General features: G+C 41.3%; 1 protein-coding gene across 8 annotated transcripts in view; it reads right to left on the bottom strand.

Moving 5' to 3' along the window:
• Positions 1-22,384, bottom strand: part of EXOC4 (exocyst complex component 4) — a 595,663-nt gene that overhangs the window by 443,020 nt on the left and 130,259 nt on the right. The window lies entirely within an intron of this gene.

Here is a 22,384-nt window from a genome sequence, read left to right as displayed (position 1 = left end):
TACATACTTAGATATTACAGTGATGGACACAAATACAAGAGGAGAGTGTGGACACAAGCCTGTCTAGTAGCAAAGAACCTCTGAATTTTCAACCTGACTATGCCACTTATTTGCTGTGAAGCCTCAGGCTTTCCCAGCAGAGCCTGTAAAGTACTTGAATTAGAGAAAGAGGAAGGATGGTCCAGCGGTTGGTACATTTCTCTGGGAGTTGGGAACCATGGATTGTTGCATACAGCTTAAAATGAGGGTCCTATTTTTGAAAAAATATGGCATGGCTGTCTCTCAGTGATTACCAGACCAAATGTACTTTCTATTTAAATAAGAATATGGATTTCTCCTCCCTTGCTACCAGCCCTCCATGCTCAATTTAGGATCTCTCAATCGAGCCGAGTTTTCTTCTAGACCATCATCAATGATGGAAGTTCTAAAGGGCAAACAACACCCTCAGTAAAATCTGTGCAACCCGAACACCTTCAGTGGAGCAGCAAAGAACTAATTGATTGGCCCAGGAACTACTAATTCTGTTCATTATGCAGAAACAGGATTACACTCCAGCTCATTCACTTTTAGCTGTGTTGGCTCTGGAAAGATAAAGGAAGCTAATGTAGTTTAAGAAAACAAAAACAAAACAAATTTACTTTTGTCAAGAAATTAAACTCCCTGAATATACTTGAGAAGCTTTAAGCATCTTGGAGCTATTGATAACACATTCCACATTCCATTCTATTATGAGCCAGCCAAACCCAATCAAAGTGTTGAGTGTAATGAGAGGAATACATCAGGACTGTGCTGTCTATTTTTAAACAAATTACTAAGAAATAGTATCTAGGAAATAATATCTAGGCAAACGATATCATGCCACTAATTAGGAACAATTGAGAATTGCTCTAAAAAGATACAACACAATTAAATAAAGGTAACTTGATTTCAATTCCTAAAATATCTCAATTAAAACTTCATCTGAGAGAAGGTTTTAAAATACAAGCATGATTCTTGCCATATAAAAACTAATTACTACACTCAGGTTATTGTGGGTTTTTTTTCCCCAGTAATGTACCAGTGCTGCTCTGTATTCTCTGGTTAGGTATTTGCTTTGTTTACTTGAATCCATAACCTTAAAAATAACAAAAGGTCATATAAAATCTTTTCCAGGAAAAAAGCTTAGCAATTTTCCTAGTTCATGGACAGGACATACTCATAATGGGCCCCATGATTTTGAAACTATCCTAAATCTAGAGCTAACATGAGCAGGATATCTGAAGTGAATAATGCAGTATTTTACTCAAGGATTACAAGATGTCAGTAAAGAGTTAAACTAGAACCACAAAGAACTGGTCTTGCTACAAGATCATCACCAAAAAAACACCAAAATGTATGGCAATATGGTTATACAGTCATAAGAGGGGTTTGAAGACAACCACAAACCAAAAGGGGAAATAACATGGGTGGTTGTTATGTCACCAGAACCTAAAGATAGATAAGAGAAGATGAAGGGCTGGCTCTCACTATCTATGGACATTGAAAAACAGATAAATTATACCAATATGCACATAAGAGAAACCACACTGGATCAGACCACTGCTCCATGTGGTCCAGTGTCCTGACTCCAGCAGTGAGACCAAGTTCTTAAGAGAAAAAACATTATCTTTCAATACAACTGACCAACTGTAAAACACAGCACAATGAGAAAAGGAGTACTTGTGGCACCTTAGAGACTAACCAATTTATGTGAGCATAAGCTTTCGTGAGCTACAGCTCACTTCATCGGATGCATACTGTGGAAACTGCAGAAGACATTATATACACAGAGACCATGAAACAATACCTCCTCCCACCCCACTCTCCTGCTGGTAATAGCTTATCTAAAGTGATCACTCTCCTTACAATGTGTATGATGATCTAGTTGGGCCATTTCCAGCACAAATCCAGGTTTTCTCACCCTCCGCCCCCCCCCACACACAAACTCACTCTCCTGCTGGTAATAGCCCATCCAAAGTGACCACTCGCTTTACAATGTGTATGATAACCAAGGTGGGCCATTTCCAGCACAAATCCAGGTTCTCTCACCCCCCCACCCCCTTTTTCTAAAAACCACACACACAAACTCACTCTCCTGCTAGTAATAGTTTATCCAAAGTGACCACTCTCCTTACAATGTGTATGAAAATCAAGGTGGGCCATTTCCAGCACAAATCCAGGTTTTCTCCCCCCCCCCAAAAAAACACAAACTCACTCTCCTGCTGGTAATAGCTCATCCAAACTGACCACTCTCCCTACAATGTGTATGATAATCAAGGTGGGCCATTTCCAGCATAAATCCAAGTTTAACCAGAATGTCTGGGCGGGGGGGGGGGGGGGGGGGGGTAGGAAAAAACAAGGGGAAATAGGCTACCTTACATAATGACTTAGCCACTCCCAGTCTCTATTTAAGCCTAAATTAATAGTATCCAATTTGCAAATGAATTCCAATTCAGCAGTTTCAAAAAAAAAAAAGCAGCATCACTTGCCCCATAACCTCAGCCATGCGGAACACAATGCCATCCACAGCCTCAGAAACAACTCTGACATCATAATCAAAAAGGCTGACAAAGGAGGTGCTGTTGTCATCATGAATAGGTCGGAATATGAACAAGAGGCTACTCGGCAGCTCTCCAACACCACTTTCTACAAGCCATTACCCTCTGATCCCACTGAGAGTTACCAAAAGCAACTACACCATTTGCTCAAGAAACTTCCTGAAAAAGCACAAGATCAAATCCGCACAGACACACCCCTGGAACCCCGACCTGGGATATTCTATCTACTACCTAAGATCCATAAACCTGGAAATCCTGGGCGCCCCATCATTTCAGGCATTGGCACCCTGACAGCAGAATTGTCTGGCTATGTAGACTCCCTCCTCAGGCCCTACGCTACCAGTACTCCCAGCTACCTTCGAGACATCACGGACTTCCTGAGGAAACTACAATCCATCGGTGATCTTCCTGATAACACCATCCTGGCCACTGTGGATGTAGAAGCCCTCTACACCAACATTCCACACAAAGATGGACTACAAGCCGTCAAGAACACTATCCCCGATAATGTCATGGCTAACCTGGTGGCTGAACTTTGTGACTTTGTACTTACCCATAACTATTTTACTTTTGGGGACAATGTATACCTTCAGATCAGCAGCACTGCTATGGGTACCCGCATGGCCCCACAGTATGCCAACATTTTTATGGCTGACTTAGAACAACGCTTCCTCAGCTCTCGTCCCCTAACGCCCCTACTCTACTTGCGCTATATTGCTGACATCTTCATCATCTGGACCCACGGAAAAGAAGCCCTTGAGGAGTTCCACCATGATTTCAATAATTTCCATCCCAACATCAACCTCAGCCTGGTCCAGTCCACACAAGAGATCCACTTCCTGGACACTACAGTGCTAATAAACGATGGTCACATAAACACCACCCTATACCGGAAACCTACTGACCGCTATTCCTACCTACATGCCTCCAGCTTTCACCCTGACCACACCATACGATCCATCGTCTACAGCCAAACTCTGCGATACAACCGCATTTGCTCCAACCCCTCAGACAGAGACAAACACCTACAAGATCTCTATCAAGCATTTTTACAACTACAATACCCACCTGCGGAAGTGAAGAAACAGATTGATAGAGCCAGAAGAGTTCCCAGAAGTCACCTACTACAGGACAGGCCTAACAAATAAAATAACAGAACGCCACTAGCCGTCACCTTCAGCCCCCAACTAAAACCCCTCCAACGCATTATTAAGGATCTACAACCTATCCTGAAGGATGACCCAACACTCTCACAAACCTCGGGAGACAGGCCAGTCCTTGCCTACAGACAGCCCCCCAACCTGAAGCAAATACTCACCAGCAACCACATACCACACAACAGAACCGCTAACCCAGGAACCTATCCTTGCAACAAAGCCCGTTGCCAACTGTGCCCACATATCTATTCAGAGGACACCATCACAGGGCCTAATAACATCAGCCACACTATCAGAGGCTCGTTCACCTGCACATCCACCAATGTGATATATGCCATCATGTGCCAGCAATGCCCTTCTGCCATGTACATTGGTCAAACTGGACAGTCTCTACGTAAAAGAATAAATGGACACAAATCAGATGTCAAGAATTATAACATTCATAAACCAGTCGGAGAACACTTCAATCTCTCTGGTCACGCAATTACAGACATGAAGGTCGCTATCTTAAAACAACAAAACTTCAAATCCAGACTCCAGCGAGAAACTGCTGAATTGGAATTAATTTGCAAATTGGATACTATTAATTTAGGCTTAAATAGAGACTGGGAGTGGCTAAGTCATTATGCAAGGTAGCCTATTTCCCCTTGTTTTTTCCTACCCGCCCCCCCCCCGCCCCGCCCCGACGTTCTGGTTAAACTTGGATTTATGCTGGAAATGGCCCACCTTGATTATCATACACATTGTAAGGAGAGTGGTCAGTTTGGATGAGCTATTACCAGCAGGAGAGTGAGTTTGTGTTTGGGGGGGCGGGGGGTGAGAAAACCTGGATTTGTGCTGGAAATGGCCCACCTTGATTATCATACACATTGTAAGGAGAATGATCACTCTAGATAAGCTATTACCAGCAGGAGAGTGGGGTGGGAGGAGGTATTGTTGCATGGTCTCTATGTATATGTCTTCTGCAGTTTCCACAGTATGCATCCGATGAAGTGAGCTGTAGCTCACGAAAGCTTTTGCTCAAATAAATTGGTTAGTCTCTAAGGTGCCACAAGTACTCCTTTTCTTTTTGCGAATACAGACTAACACGGCTGTTACTCTGAAACACAGCACAATGAGGGAAAGTACTTCCTGCCCCCTGCAGGGGATCAGCTGAAGCCCTTTTAATTTTTAACAAAGCAGATCTTATTTACATGTATGAAAACATCTTTAAAAAAAAAAACTTACTCAGTTATTTGCCTCAATAACATCCTGCTGTATTAGTTCCATAGGCCAATTGTACCCTACATACTTCTCAGCTTGTCTTCATCCATCTCAACATTTTCTGCATCTCTTCCACCCCAACATCTCCAACAGTTCTGCACCCTCTGCAATCCTCACAATGCAAGACCTTAATAAACTCCATATTTCAGTGTCAAAAATTATTAGCCTGGCATGTACTTATAAAAACCACAGTCAGCTTAAACTTTAAAATCAATAAAACCACATTGTTCTGCCTACCAAAGTGAACAGGAGTTTCACCACAGGACAAAGTAAGGATTTCAGGATTTGTTCCTATAACATTTGATTAACAATTGCTAAACCATCAATCAAAAAACTCAATATAATACAACAATGTTTATATGGTGTCTGGGAGCGTCCAGACAAGAGAACCACAGCAGCAGAACCCTTTGAAGCACTTTGGGCTACAAGGCAGGCAAGCGACACAAACCCTCACTGGTCTGGTTAGACCAGAATATGACACGAAAGTTCCACTGCACTGGATGCAGCTATACTGATTTACATTACCTGATGATCTGGCCCATTACCTGATGATCTGGTTTTTAAGGAAATGGTTAATGGTGGTAAAATGGAAGCACAAGTGGTGGAATTCTCCTCTTCGCAGCCCTGTGAAGATCTCCAGCACCACACTACTTGGAGTTGGCATTAGGAACAAGATTTACTCTCAACTTATCATTGCCTTTCAACATGACGGATGGCACCAGTCCATTTAGGTTATTTATTATTGCAGCCAGTACTTACATGTTGCTAACTTTACTTTGGGCAGAATCTTTCCTACTAGACATCTGAAAATATTTTGGAGAGTTAAATTTTAATTCCAGAATTAATGAGAGAGAACAAGAAGCTGAGGCTACAAGCAAAGAGAAAGCAAGTTTTATGTTGACATTTGCAATCAGCAAAGGTCAGTCGAGAGCACTTTCTAGATGCCAGTTTACAGATGGAGCCCTGGCACCTACAGATGCAAAACTGTATCAAAGTGCAGAGAGTTGGCTGGTGAAAGCAAAGCAAAGGGAGCAGACTAGAGAGGACACGCTGTCTGTGAAGACTGCTGAAGCAAGTCCATGGAAGGTTTTAACAACAAGGAAGGCAATGGCAAAACAGATCCTCAAGTGAATGGGGTATTTTAGTCTGATATGTGGGCCCGTCTCTGTAAATGCAGGAAGATGGGCAGCAGCATTATTCACAAACTGGAAAGCTGGGACTTTGTGAGGCCCTCAAAAGAAGGGGTAGCCAAGGTAAGGTGAGGTGATATGAAAGCCTGTATGAGAATTTTGGTGAGAGATGTTTTGAGCCAATAGTACATACAGCCATGGGCTAATTAACTGTATCAAACCTGTACTATCTGCATTTCAGTAGTCAAACACCAAAGTCATCCACAAATCCTGTAAAGTGTCAAAAGAAAACTCTTTGACTGTGTTTTAAAACCCGGCTTTCTGCACAAACCATACTGGATGAAAAATTCAACAGAACAGAGGCTAAATACACAAAGGACTGAGACTTAAACAGAAATAGATAGGACAAGGCAAACACAGTAAGTCCAAGAGAGAATAAACACAGTCTATAAGGTTTCAGAGTAACACCCGTGTTAGTCTGTATTCGCAAAAAGAAAAGGAGTACTTGTGGCACCTTAGAGACTAACCAATTTATTTGAGCATAAGCTTTTGTGAGCTACAGCTCACTTCATCGGATGCATACTGTGGAAAATACAGCAGATGTTTTTATACACACAGACCATGAAAAAATGGGTGTTTATCACTACAAAAGGTTTTCTCTCCCCCCACCCCACTCTCCTGCTGGTAATAGCTTATCTAAAGTGATCACTCTCCTTACAACGTGTATGATAATCAAGGTGGGCCATTTCCAGCACAAATCCAGGTTTTTTTCTCTCCCTCCCCCCGCCCCAAACCTAAAGCTATTACCAACAGGAGAGTGGGTTGGGGGGGAGAAGAAAACCTGGATTTGTGCTGGAAATGGCCCACCTTGATTATCATACACATTGTAAGGAGAGTGATCACTTTAGATAAGCTATTACCAGCAGGAGAGTGGGGTGGGGGGAGAGAAAACCTTTTGTAGTGATAAACATCCATTTTTTCATGGTCTGTGTGTATAAAAACATCTTCTGTATTTTCCACAATATGCATCCGATGAAGTGACCTGTAGCTCACGAAAGCTTATGCTCAAATAAATTGGTTAGTCTCTAAGATGCCACAAGTACTCCTTTTCTTTTTACAGACTATAAGGTGCAGTGAAGACTGTTTAGCGCGATACAACCTGTTCCATATAATCCTGATGCGCCGCATGAAATTAACTACAACAAGACAGTAAAAAAACTCAATTTTCTCAGTGCACTATCCAGGTCTATTATCATACAAGGACTAAAGTTTTTTAAATAAAAAACAAAACCATTTAAGTAACAGAACGCCTGCCAACTCTACTGCATTCATTATCAATTCCAGTTGTTCAATTAGCACAGCCATTAGCATAGACCTGTGAATGTTTCCATATCTCAGTGGGGGGGGGGGAGGAAATTAACCCCAAAAGTATTTTAAACTCAACTCTTTAAAGGCAGTTTTATTAGGTACTGAATCATACACCTTCTTAGCCAGCTCTGGAAGGTTTAAAACTGGAATTCTTTTATTTCAAAAGTCTGATGTGGTTGTGAGTTCTTTCTGCAGCTGCCAAGAACAATTGCATGGACCTTTTCGTACACACAACATACAGAACCATATTTGGTTTTACTGTACTTTGTGAAGGGATGTACTATGTATCTGAGAATATTTTACAAAGTAACGAGGTTCCATATTTATTAGCAGAGCAAAAGGAGAAGTCTTTAGACCAGTGATACTAAGACCACAATGATTCAAGAGCCAAATTAGCGATCAACGTTACCCAAAATAACCACACTAGTGTGAGTTCATTGTTTCCATACATATGGTGGCCAAAGCATGCAGGGGCATACAAACGTTTAGCATATCTGGCACGTAAATACATTGCAATGCCGGCTATAAAAGTGTCATGCAAATGTCTCTTCCCACTTTCTGGTAACATTGTAAATAAGAAGAGGGCAGCATTATCTCCTGTAAATGTAAACGAACTTGTTTGTCTTAGCGATTGGCTGACCAAGAAGAAGGACTGAGTGGACTTGTAGGCTCTAAAAAATTTTATATTGTTTTATTTTTGAGTCCAGTTATGTAACAAAAAAAATCTACATTTGTAAGTTGCTCTTTCACTACCAAGAGATTGCACTACAGTACCTGAATGAGGTGAATTGTAAAATATTATCTCTTTTGTTTATGACTTTATAGTGCAAATATTTGTAATAAAAAACACTTTGATTTCAGTTACAACACAGAATACAACATATATGAAAACGTAGAAAAACATCCACAATATTTAATTAATTTCGATTGGTATGCTATTGTTTAACAGTGCGATTAATCGCGATTAATTTTTTTAATCGTAATTAATTTTTTGAGTTAATTGCGTGAGTTAACTGCAATTATTCAACAGCCTAATATATATATATATATATACACACACACACATATACACAAATAATTCTCACGGCAAAATAACTGACCATGTGTTCTACAAGTGGTTAATAATATAAGAAAAGCATCCTGATTGGTTAATAATTATATCACACCATCTTTTAATATCATGTGCTGCAAAGAGCTGCAGGAGACACATTAAAGAGCCACTTGTAGCTCCCAAGTCTCAGTCTGTGTATCACCACCTTAAGACACTTAATAGGCCACATGTTAAGCTCCGAATTTCAAGAAGGACCAAGGGAGCTCAACCTTCAACCAAGAAAGGAATTCTGGCTGAAATAATAAACAAATATACATGACACTATATAGCAATTTACATATTGAATGTTCTGTACAAACTTTAGCTAATTAATCATCAACACCTTGTTGAGGGTCTGTCTAATTTTACAGATTCTAGGTATCCTTCTGTTCCCTGTGAAAGCAGTGGCGAAACTTTCATTTGCCACAGAGCCAGGATTTCCCTCTCTGATTCTCCCTGCCACTGAGGGCTGCAAGGAGACAGAGACAGTCTGTGTTCTACTGCTGGCAGAAAGGCATAAGACAAGAGGCTCCTTATGCCCTCTCTCCCCACCTTTATGCACCTGTGAAATGCCAGCTATTAGAGTTTTCATCTTAACCTACATCTGCAACACACAAGATAAGCAGAGCCAAAGGGTGAGGTGCTGAGAGCTGCCACACCAGGTAAGCCTGGTGAATCAGCTTCTGGAAGCTGTTAGCCAAAAGGAGTAACAGCAGGGGCTGCACAGTGACTTGAACAGGGTGACCCCTTTCCCAAGTCATGGGTGAGTAGTTCTGCAACAGGGAAGTTACATTTTTAATATGCACTTGATTTACAAGAGTACACAGTAGACCACTTCAGGCATTACCATTCCCTTCACAGTACAGCGGTGATGTAGCAGGTTATTTAGATGTCCTCCCCAAAATGTGAAGACTGGTTCTTCTCTTAGCAGGGCCACATGTGCGTGCATGTGCAGGCGTCTCTCTCCCCTCTGCCCCTCCTCTCTCCCTCTTCTTTCCCAGCAGTTCTGCTGCTTTCATGCAAAATAAAAACAGATTGCTGGCAAATTTCTTTCAACTGCCAAGAGTGAATTTGAAAATTAGGACAGAAAACAAACAGTGAGTTTGAATTTTCCCCTTACACATCAGTTATTCTTTAAATAAAGATTATTTTAATAGAAATTATCCAGTATGACGGGCAGCTTTTTGCCACCAGGGTCAGAAGCTTAACACAAAACAAAACAAAGAGAAAAAAAAATCCATCAGGGATATCCATTTTCTTGACAGGTTTCCGAGTAGCAGTCGTGCTAGTCTGTATCCGCAAAAAGAAAGGAAGGACTTGTGGCACCTTAGAGACTAACAAATTTATTTGAGCATATGCTTTCGTGAGCTACAGCTCGCTTCATCGGACGCATTCAGTGGAAAATACAGTGGGAAGATTTATATACACAGAGAACATGAAACAATGGGTGTTACCATACACACTGTAACGAGAGTGATCAGATAATGTGAGCTATTATCAGCAGGAGAGTGGGGGGGAGGGGGGAACTTTTCCGATGAAGTGAGCTGTAGCTCACGAAAGCTTATGCTCAAAAAATTTGTACTACAAAAGGTTCACCCCCCCACACACACACACACACACTCTCCTGCTGGTAATAGCTCACCTTACCTGATCACTCTCGTTACAGAGTGTATGGCATTGTTTCATGTTCTCTATGTATAAAAATCTCCCCACTGTATTTTCCACTGAATGCATCCGATGAAGTGAGCTGTAGCTCATGAAAGCTTATGCTCAAATAAATTTGTTAGTCTCTAAGGTGCCACAAGTACTCCTTTTCTTTTTCCATTTTCTTGAGATATAAGCAAAACTTAATGGGGTACATTTTCATAGCAATGCATCAGGTTTCAGCTGTGCAGCTCCCATTAAAATCAATGGAAATCACACAAATAAAAAACTGGTCACTGCTTTGAAAATTTACCCCTCATTGTTAGTACCAAGGGCAGGGGAAGAACTCATCCATCTCCTTTGGCACGTAAATTGGCATATGCCTAGTAACAACTGTAATTCTTCTGTTTGCTTATTGGCTACATTCAATTTAGCCTTTCAATCCTTAGGCCTGGTCTACACTGGGAGCAGGGGATCGATCTAAGTTACACAACTTCAGCTATGTAAATAACGTAGCATCGATCTAAGTTACACAACTTCAACTATGTAAATAACGTAGCTGAAGTCGAAGTACTTAGATCTACTCACCGCGGTGTCCTCACTGCAAGTGAGTCAACAGCTGACACTCCTCCATCAACTCCGCCTGCACCTCTCGCTCCGGTGGAGTACTGGAGTTGATGGGACAGCACTCGGCGGCCAAATTATAGCGTCAAGACTAGACTAGATGTGATACATCGACCCCTCCACTGGATCGATCGCTGCCCAATCCATCGTTGCCCATTGATCCTCAGTCTCTCTGTTGCGACTAGTAAGTATTTGTACAATATATACAGCCCACTAACATATGTAAGAGTGCAGGTGACCAGCTGAGTATGTCCACAAAAGGTGCAAGAAGTAATAGGCTTCACCAGAGAGGCACAAAAGCAGGAGGTCATTAAGTGTTGCGTAAGCAAGTATATTTCTAATGAGTTTAAACATGTTGCCTTTCGAGTTGATTGAACTCCCCCTTATTCAAGTAGTATAAAAAAAAGTGAACAGGTGTACAATGGGGCTGGACGGGCAGCTGAGTGTAGAATTTGGCCCTGTCATCATCATCAGTTAACACTTCTTTCAATGATATGTGAGCCAAAAATAGGGTGACCAGATAGCAAGTGTGAACAATTGGGACACTTTTTTTCGAGGCGGGGGGTATAGTTGCATATACAAGACAAAGCCTCTAATATCAGGATGTCAGGTCACCCCAGCCAAAAAAGAATCCAGACAAGTCTCCCAAAGATGCACTTGTTCCACAGTGTTTACAGGAGTAAAAACTAGTCAGCAATGCATATTTGGTCAACTCAAGTCAGCTCATACATCAATGAATACACTAGAAAAGCTCATCTGTTGATTCTGGTTGAGATATTTTCCATACAGCCACTTTTCAGAGTGAGACTAAGTTAATGAAGAAATGCACAGCTTTAGTATGTACAACAAAATGACCAGTGCGACAGCTCAACCAAAATACTATGAGAACTGCTTTACTATCCAGAAACCGGCACATTCAATACAGCAGCAGCAAAGGGAAGAAGACAGCATGCTGTTTAAATACCAACTGTGTTAACTCACAGGTAATGTAGTACACTTCATGTATTTCATGTTTCTAACTAATTGCTTAAGACATCCTGCTACGGTGGAGACAGTAACAGTAGTATGCCCTCAGTTTTCATTAAATGCCAGCTCTTAATAACAGACTCCAAAACGGGTTTAATTGCATTTACTCCCAGCTCCTGAACTTTAAAAGTTGTTAATCAGATTTCTATGTAAATGGAATGACGATTAAAGGTTAAGTACAGGTTTCTGAAATTTCAGAAGTTGAAGACGTATTGCCCTTAACAGGAAAAAGAAACTATCAGACTTGACAGGAACTAAACATCTTAATTAAATGCTGAGAAGTACAGTACTTATTTCTGCATGAAGTTCTATTTTCAAATGTCAAATTTAATCAGGCACTTGACTAAAAAATGTGCAATATTCCTACAGCAAGAAGGGGGAGGAAGCCTTGGGATTCTTTTCTGTTACCACCTGCATATCCCAGAAACTTCTTTGTTTTTTTCTAAGGATTTAATCCCTGCCAAGCCACTGCCCCCAAGTGTCACAGAAGAGAGTGTCTTAGAGGCACACTGATATTCCAGTTCAGAAATAATATGACAAGATGTTTTCCAACATACCAGTGCTTCCCCTGTAATTCACTATCCCTGTTAACAACAGTGCTGTTCTGACAAAGAAACTTGAAGGCCCTCATAAATCTGACTCAAGAGGATTTTATGCTCCCTGAGCATATAGCTCATCAATTACCATCTGAGTCACAAGTATAAAAACTTCTTTTGGGGGTGAACTTAGTACTTCTGACTGGTGCTAAAATGGCAGCATGAAGCCCTGTGTTCAGCCACAGGACAGGCTCACTGGGAGCAACAAGGCAAATTTCACACACTGCTCCTGAATTTTAACCTTGAACTACCTCAGAGGGCAGTACAGTCTCCATGACCCTTCACTCTTCTGGTATTGCCAATGATCGATACAATGCACGTACATACATTACAAACTCATTATTAAACATATATACAACCTGCTAGCTAACGCAGAGAGCAGAAGTTTATAGGTGAAATCCTGGCCTCACTGAAGTTGGTCGGATTTTTACCATTGATTTCACCTTGTGTATTGAATTTATCCTGATGCTTGTATTAATTGTGTTATCAGTCCACGCACTTTACAGTTAAATAGCAGGCTGCGTAGTTGCTGGCTTACGATCACAAGGACTTTGTCAATGTATTACATAGTAAGAAGTATCTGAGCTCTGCAAGAGTTCAAGTCCGATCTGCAATGCCACTTCGCAATGAATTTTGGCTGCAGACAATACAATCACCAGGTGGACACTGAACAGAGGACCTTCAGCATGAAAAACTAAAGTGCCAATAAACTGTGTTACATCTTTAGCAGCTGTCAACACACCCTGGCAACGTTGTATATGACAGAAAAGTAGACTCAAGTAAGAAAACAACTGTAAAGCACATGCAGCATCAGAAACTGATCGTATTTACTATATTTACAGCAACCAACAGTGTGCTGCATACTTTACAGTGCAAACAGAAGATACTGAGGATGCTGCTCTGAAGAATTTGCCATCGTATTTTAGGTGTAACATCAAGTGGGATTAACGGTAAAGGAGTGGACGAAGCATGGAAGGACAAACGTCAGTGGTGCTGAGCACCAATCCTATTCAGATTCAGACCACTCCATCTCTGTTTAGGCCAATTACAGCACTTCTTCCCAGTGACCTCAAAATGGCAGGAAAGGGCAAAAACTGTTCCACCCCCCAGCCAGTCACAAAAGGGGGCACTACCAAAGGAAGCACTCACTAAACAGGGACAGGAATTTGGAGGATGAAAAGTGGTTGAAAAAATAGGAAAGTTGATTTGTTATTGTCAAGGTTCCTCCCCCACTCTGAACTCTAGGGTACAGATGTGGGGACCTGCATGAAAACCTCCTAAGCTTACTTTTACCAGCTTAGGTTAAAATTTCCCCAAGGTACAAATTAATTTTATCCTTTGTCCTTGGAATAACCACTGCCATCACCAAACTCTAACTGTGTTTACTGGGAAACACAGTTTGGACACGTCTTTCCCCCCAAAATCCTCCCAACCCTTGCACCCCTCTTCCTGGGAAAGGTTTGGTAAAAATCCTCACCAATTTGCAGAGGTGACCACAGACCCAAACCCTTGGATCTGAGAACAATGAAAAAGCATTCAGTTTTCTTACAAGACGACTTTTAATAGAAATAGAAGTAAACAGGAGTAAAGGAATCACCCCTAAAATCAGGATGGTAGGTACCTTACAGGGTAATTAGATTCAAAACATAGAGAATCCCTCTAGGCAAAACCTTAAGTTACAAAAAAGACACACAGACAGAAATAGTCATTCTATTCAGCACAATTCTTTTCTCAGCCATTTAAAGAAATCATAATCTAACGCATACCTAGCTAGATTACTTACTAAAAGTTCTAAGACTCCATTCCTGTTCTATTCCCGGCAAAGCAGCATACCAACAGACACACAGACCCTTTGTTTCTCTCCCTCCTCCCAGCTTTTGAAAGTACCTTGTCTCCTCATTGGTCATTTTGGTCAGGTGCCAGCGAGGTTACCTTTAGCTTCTTAACCATTTACAGGTGAGAGGATTTTTCCTCTGGCCAGGAGGGATTTTAAAGGGGTTTACCCTTCCCTTTACATTTATGACAGTTATTGATAAAGATTATCACTGTTGCTTTATGTTAAAAGTCTGCTAGACAGACCTAACAAGAGAATGATTATGAAGGCCCAATAAAAAAATAACAAAAAAAAACCAACCCTAGACAGAGTAAGTTTGTATACTATAGCTAGCTATGTTTGTCAGAATTAGCTGGAGAAAAATAAGGTCTTATGATTTTCAGAGGCTGCCTCTTTGTAATGTGATGGAGTGCCAAAACAACTCTATTTAAACAAATGCCACACACATGAACACCACATTTTCTCTTGATTCACCAGCTATGGGTTGTTATTCGTAGCCGTATTAGCTTAAACTTAAAGATCTGAACACATCTGGATATTAAGTTGTGGCCCAAAGGCAAAACCCCTAGCAGACAAAACACACCTCTCAGAAAACAGCCATGCAAGGTCAAAAGTGAGAGGTTTCATCTATAACCTTACTAATACCAAGGATGGCAGACCTGGACTTCTGTAGGAGCAAGTCTAGTCACCCCAAGAGGCTGACGCGATGGCACTTTCACCTTTGACACAATACAACAGCCACTCTTTCAGGCACTGCCTATAAGGTCATCAATATCTTTGAACGCTGCTGAGCTCAAGAGAAATTCTCACTCAAACTCACAATGAATGTGGTTTTCTAATCTTCCTGTTGTTACATGAACAGAGGTTTAGAATCACTGCAGAGATTGTAAGCAGCATTCTGATTTCCCTAGCTTTTGAGACAAAGCTAGGAACCCCACCGTTTACCAAAATGCACCTCTGAACTAATGCTAGTAAGAAACCTGTTTTTGAGAAGCTTGCTCGTCTTACAAGATATTAATAAGACACTGATGCCAGAGGGGGGAGCTCACAGCAAAGAGAAGATTCACATTTTCAGGTGTGGGGGAAAAATAATCAAAGTTTGAAATTGTTCAAAGCTCTAGTGTACTAGCCATTTCTTCCTTTTAAAGTACCCTTTAGGCTCTCTATCCCTTCTCTCTTTTATGCTGTACTATGAAAGGTCCAGTAGTGGGCCACCAAAATGCCAACGTTAAGCGGATTATTATGTTTCCAAACATGCTCCATTACAGTAGTTGCTTGACTGTCTTTCTGCATCAGGGAGTCTTTTTCTCCCCCTTTCATCAGCTTATCAAATGAAAGCTAAACAGTAACACTTGCATCTAATGATACTGGGGACCTTGTAATGGGATTAAGAAAAACACAGTGTTGGTTTCAAGGAGGTGTGTGACCTTGAAGAGATTTCTCACTCTGTTCTTTGAACAGATGCACCAGGAAGACTGAATAGAATTCTTAATTGGGGAGAGGAAAGCATCCATTCCTGGGGCAGATTTTCTCTTATCTTGTGAACAGCAGCTAGAAATACTAATTATGTACTAGAATGCAACTAAGAACACAACTGAAGGGGCAAGGGGAAGCCTTCTAAAATCATTTAGTTTGTTTTGCAGCTCTTTGGTCAGAGAAAAAGTCAATAGCAGTCTCTGCTAAGCATAAAATTTCAGATTTAACCATTTGCAAAGGCTGAGGATTGTCATATCTGTACCTCCACCAGTTCGGGAGACAGGCAGTTTCCTTTATGAGACCCCCCAGTTCTGCTTCTCTAAATCCCTGACTGGATTCATCTAGCGACACAAGACACGAAACAGCATCAAAACCACATGCAGAGATCTAGCAAGGAGTTTGCAAGACGAACAGCAAGGCCAGCCATGTCCAGCCTTTGCCTAGATCCAGAGAGCCCGTGCCAGTCATCCGTTCCTACCTACCAACCATTTCTTGCTAACCACCACTGCTCTGTGGGATGCTAACAAATGCCAAATGCGGACTCAAAACACCACCCACAATTTCCAAATGACTTCACTGGCAGGAAGGTGACTCTCTGCACACTGCAGTAATGCACTTCACCATGGATACAGACTGAACTACTGTGTAACTCTCAGTCAGAGTTCTGAGATCATATGGTGAGCACACAACTCAATGATGGATACTCTGCCGAGCTCAGCTGAGACTCAAATTATTTTTGAGAAATTTTATTCAGGTAGACCCATAACCACCACTCTTGTTTTCTCAAATGAGTTTTGGAATCATCATACAATAAGATCCCAGTCTAGCATGCATAGCACTCAAGCAGGCTACATTTTCCCAACAGTAGCATGGAGTTTCTAAAAAGACTGCCAACAAAGTTTAGAAATAAAAGCATCACTAGCTTATTTTTAAGCATGAATATTGCTTTGACAGATGAATGAAATCCACCGTAGTACACTGTTCTGCAACCCAACAACTAAAAGGCCACAAAAACGTGTCTGGGTATTTGTAGTGTCATTAAATCTCACGGTATACTGGAACCAGATGCAAGAATAAAAAATTGCAGTGTCATCCTGATACCATATTTTGCATTCTACCCTGTAGGGGATTGTATTCCAGGGATCTCTCTTTCCGCTGTGTTTCTGAACTTCAGAGACAAAGGGTGAGTTCATTTATCCAAAGTGCTACATAATTCTTCCAATTACTAAGGTATTAAGTGAAACAACTGTGTTTTGCTTCCCGTAACACCACTTAAAAATACAGGGCTGTCAAAGAGAAGCAGCCTCAACCTCAGTCTCCAGAAGGCTACCTACCATTTAATGCTTCTATTTACACTTCTTCTAAACATTCTCACGGTCCAATCTGTAAGCCCATCTTTCATAGCACAACTGCACCTGACAAACAAATGTAGTTCAACAATGCTATTGAAGATACACAGTACTCTGTGTTTAGTTATGTGATGGTACATTTAATTTATACATATATTACTTAAAAAATAAAATATGGACTGGATTACAACCATAGACAAGGGTGATGAGAACTGATGGGAAAATGAAGAGATAGCAAATCTGCATTAACTTGTCTGTTTCAGATAATTACTTGTGAGTTTTTTAAGACATTTGTGACTCACAAGGGAGTCTGTAAATTTATTGTCTTCTGCAATCTAATACTGTTGGCAGCCATGAGAGTTACCTATTTATTGATGTGTGACAGCGATTTATCTTCAGTGGATCAAATGTAGCTATTTAAATGGTTTTCTCTCTTTTGACGAGCACAGACTTCAAGCAGCAAAACGTGTAAATTACTTTAAAGGAACATCACATTCTATATATGTCAACAGAATCCATGGCACTAAGAAAAATGAGAAGGGTTTGCTAGGTGGTTTGGCAGCTTTGCCATGCAACATGGCACGAGAACAAATGACTCAAGTTGGTCACTTGTACATGCAGTGGACAGAAAAGGCACAGAGAGTGTGGGCTAATAGACAGGGCAAGAGACCTACTCAGTTGGTGATCTGCTGTGTGACCTCCACCTGCTTCTGCATCTGTTTCCCAAACCACCCTTTGTTTCATCTGTGTAGACTGATGGGGCAGGGACTGTTTCTCACTGTGTTTGTATAACACGTAGCACAAAAGGCCGCTGATCTTGATTGGGGCCTTTTGGTGTTACTGCAATATAAATTAGAACAGGTGCATCCCATGGAAGGGAAAAGAGCAGGACCACGACAGCTGCTCACTGCAAGCTGGCTAGTCCAAGGCACTCTGTTGCTATCTGTTGCATCCGATGAAGTGAGCTGTAGCTCACGAAAGCTCATGCTCAAATAAATTGGTTAGTCTCTAAGGTGCCACAAGTACTCCTTTTCTGTTGCTATTGTTACTCTCAAAGGTGACTATCTGCAGACTAGATAAACACTATCCTGACCTCCAACGTGTAGGCAGACAGAGTTCATAGGTGGAAAAGAGGAATGTGAACCCCTCAAATAAAAGTGAGGAGGGCATCTGTATAACTGTATGGGGAGGACCTTTGGTCAAACCAAGCACAGTGATAGAAAACTGGTTTGTTTTGGGTTTTTTAAATAATGCTCAGAATGCTAGGAGAGTGGGGGTTACCACAAAGCCAAAGAAAAGCCAACAGGCACATTTAAAATACAACCAAGCAGCATGTGTGCTTTGATAATCTAATCTATAGACATACAAATCACTGTCAAGAAGGAACCAGCAGTTCCCAAGTGATTCTTTTTTCACTTCCATTAGTCTGCAGCTTTTATCCCCCTGATCCTATCAGTCATAAGTGGAGGAATAATATACTTTTATTTTCAAAAGTTCTAAATGCATCAGTCAGAGAGTAAATAACTCACAATCAAGAGGCAGGTAAGACTCTTGTAGCCTGCTAGAATGATCAGGGTGAAAGCTTCTAGGAGTAAATAGCTGTGTCTGTCTATCTTCTTTTCACCATTGTCAACAAAGGCCAATAGAGAAGGCTTCCAAGAGCACTCACTGCTTTTCCCCAGCTTCAGACAAACTTGATTTCAGCTCTGAAATCCCTCCAACCAGCAGTTCAGGTTGCCACCTGTCAAGGTTTTCCCAGCAACTTCCCTGTTTTGGAAGTAGCTGTCCTGGGAAATCTGTTGGGGTGCTCAGTACGCACTGCCAGCTGTCCAGGTTTATGGCTCAGAAGCATCCCAAATGTCCTGGTTTTTGTACCTTAGAGGTGGAAACCCTACCAGTAGTCCCTTCTGAGCTCAACCCAAATGCCACTTCAAAATCCCAAAAGCACCCATCACCTTCTTTATGAAACCTCACACCTGTTGCTTTCCAAGAAGTATCTGGTTCCACCTTTTCACACTTAAAATTTCACATTTAATTTTGTTGGTTTTAACTCTCCAAAGTCCCAACATACAAGATTTAGATTTTAGAGTAAAGTGGCAAGACTTCAATGTCCAGACAGCCCTGCAGATTGATGGATGTGAATCTGGAGACCCAGTTCGAGGTAGCAGAATTGTAGTCCCCAGTGGTTTACATTACCTGCTGCTGTGGAAGTATAAGTCACCCAAAATCAATAATTTTTCATTAAGTTCTCCCTGGTTGGAAGGTCCTGAGTAAGGCCCTTTGCACCATCAGTGGCACGGTGTGTGGAGGATAAGGGGGAGAAAAAGGGAGCGGGCTGGGGGCAGAACGCACCCTATGCGTGTCACAGGAGATCTCCAGAAAGGCTCTGAATGGAATGGTGTAGAGGGGTCCAGAGGAAGTCAGGGATAGGGCAACAAGATCTTTTATTCATTCAGTGCATGGTTAGCATATGGCACGCATGGTCCTAAGACATAACTGAAGCCAAAAGTTTAGTGGGATTCCCAGCAGAAATAGATATTTTTTATAGATAACAAGAATATCCAAAGTTTAAAGAATATTTAAAATTACAACTTTCAGAAGAAACAACGAGGAGTCCTTGTGGCACCTTAGAGACTAACAAATTTATTTGGACATAGGCTTTCATGGGCTAAAACCCACTTCATCAGATGCATGGAGCGAAAAATACAGCAAGCTCCCATATATATACACACACAACACATGAAAAGATGGGAGTTGCCTTACCAAGTGGGGGGAGTCAGTGCTAACGAAGCCAATTCAATTAAGGTGGCAGCGTATGACAACATTTTTATGGCTGACTGAGAACAACGCTTCCTCCGCTCTTGTCCCCGAGAGACCCAACTCTATTTGTGCTACATTGAGGACATCTTCATCATCTGGACCCATGGGAAGGAGTCGGTTGAGGAATTCCACCAGGATTTCAACAATTTCCACCCCAACATCAACCTCAACCTGAACCAGTCCACACAAGAGATCCACTTCCTGGACACTAGAGTGCAAATAAGCGATGGTCACATAAACAGCACCCTATATCAGAAACCTACTGACTGCTGCACTTACCTACATGCCTCCAGCTTTCATCCAGACCACATCACATGATCCATTGTCTACAGCCAAGCTCTAAGATACAACTGCATTTGCTCCTATCCCTCAGACAGAGACAAACACCTACAAGATCTCTATCAAGCATTCTTACAACTACAATATCCACTTGCAAGTGAAGAAACAGATTGACAAAGCCAGAAGGATACCCAGAAGTCACCTGCTACAGAACAGGCCCAACAAAGAAAGTAACAGAACACCACTGGCCATAACGTACAGCCCCCAACTAAAACCTCTCCAGTGCATCATCAAGGATCTACAACCTATCCTGAAGGATGATCCCTCACTCTCACAGACCTTGGGAGACAGGCCAGTCGTCACTTACAGACAGCCCCCAACCTGAAGCAAATGCTCACCAGCAACTACACACCACACAACAAAATCACTAACCCAGGAACCAATCCCTGCAACAAACCCCGTTGCCAACTCTGTCCACATATCTATTCAAGGGACACCATCATAGGACCCAACCACATCAGCCACACCATCAGAGGCTCATTCACCTGCACATCTACTAATGTGATATATGCCCTCATGTGCCAACAATGCCCCTCTGCCATGTACGTTGGCCAAACCGGACAGTCTCTACGCAAAAGAATAAATGGACACTAATCAGACATCAAGAATTGTAACATTCAAAAACCAGTAGGAGAATACTTCAATCTCCCTGGACACTCAACAACAGACTTAAAAGTGGCCATTCTTCAACAAAAATTAAACGAGAAACTGCAGAACCGGAATTAATTTGCAAACTGGACACCATCAAATTAGGCCTGAATAAGGACTGGAAGTGGATGGGTCACTACAAAAAGTAATTTTCTCTCTACTGATATTCACACCTTCCTATCAACTGTTAGAAATGGCCGACGTTCACTTTGATTGCATTGGCCTCGTTAGCACTACAAAAGTAATTTCCCCCCTTTTGATATTCACCCCTTCTTGTCAATTGTTGAGAATAGGCCACATCCACCTTGACTGAATTGGTCTCGTGAGCACTGACCCCCGACTTGATAAGGCAACTCCCATCTTTTCATGTGCTGTATATACACACTGCTTATTGTATTTTTCACTCCATGCATCTGATGAAGTGCGTTTTAGCCCAAGAAAGCTTATGCCCAAATAAATTTATTAGTCTCTAAGGTGCCACAAGGACTCCTCGTTGTTTTTGCTGATCCAGACTAACACGGCTACCACTCAAAAACTTTCGGAAGGGCTATATAATCCTACACTTCCTGGCATAAACCAAACTCTAAATACTGAAGGTTAGAAAGAAATTTACCCTGAAGAAAGTTATTGCATAACTCCCTGGGTTTCTTGCACTTTCAACTGAAGTTTGATACTGGCAATTTGCTGATGACTAGAAACTGGACTGGTCTGATCCAGTACAGCAATTTTTATGTTCCTATGACTACAGTATGTAGAGTCTGCTTCTTGGTTTTCTGCTATTTACCAAAAAGTTACAAGAAATCCAACATGCCTGCTTGCCTTGTATTCCACAACTTCCTAAAACTAAAATCTGGAATATATTTTTGATAGTCTAAGTCTATTATGTCCCTTTCAATGTTCTTCTCCTGATTAAAATACAGTAGAACCTCAGAGTTTCGAACACCAGAGTTACGAACTGACCAGTCAACCACACACCTCTTTTGGAACCAGAAGTATGCAATCAGGCAGATGAGAAAACAATAACAAAAGCAAATACAGTACAGTACTGTGTTAAATGCAAACTACTAAAAAATAGAGGGAACTTTTAAAAAAAATTTGACAAGATAAAATTGTTTCTGTGCTTATTTCATTTAAATTAAGACGGTTAAAAGCAAGTTTTGTCTTCTGCATAGTAAAGTTTATTAAGTCAATGTTCAGATGTAAACTTTTGAAAGAACTATACCGTTTTGTTCAGAGTTACAAACATTTCAGATTTACGAACAACCTCCATTCCCAAGGTGTTCATAACTCTGAGGTTCTACTGTACAGTTTAACATCAATGATCTAGAAATAAGAAAACCAAGATGATCTTTCTTTCCCAGAAACAATCTATCCTTACTTAAGATGGGTTTTTAACAGTGTTTGCATTAAACCTTGTATAAGGACTTTATATCTTAAACTGAAC

Source organism: Eretmochelys imbricata, chromosome 1 (assembly GCF_965152235.1).
Source record: "Eretmochelys imbricata isolate rEreImb1 chromosome 1, rEreImb1.hap1, whole genome shotgun sequence".
In the NCBI taxonomy this organism is placed as follows: domain Eukaryota; kingdom Metazoa; phylum Chordata; order Testudines; family Cheloniidae; genus Eretmochelys; species Eretmochelys imbricata.
This window is presented reverse-complemented; position numbering and strand designations above follow the sequence as displayed.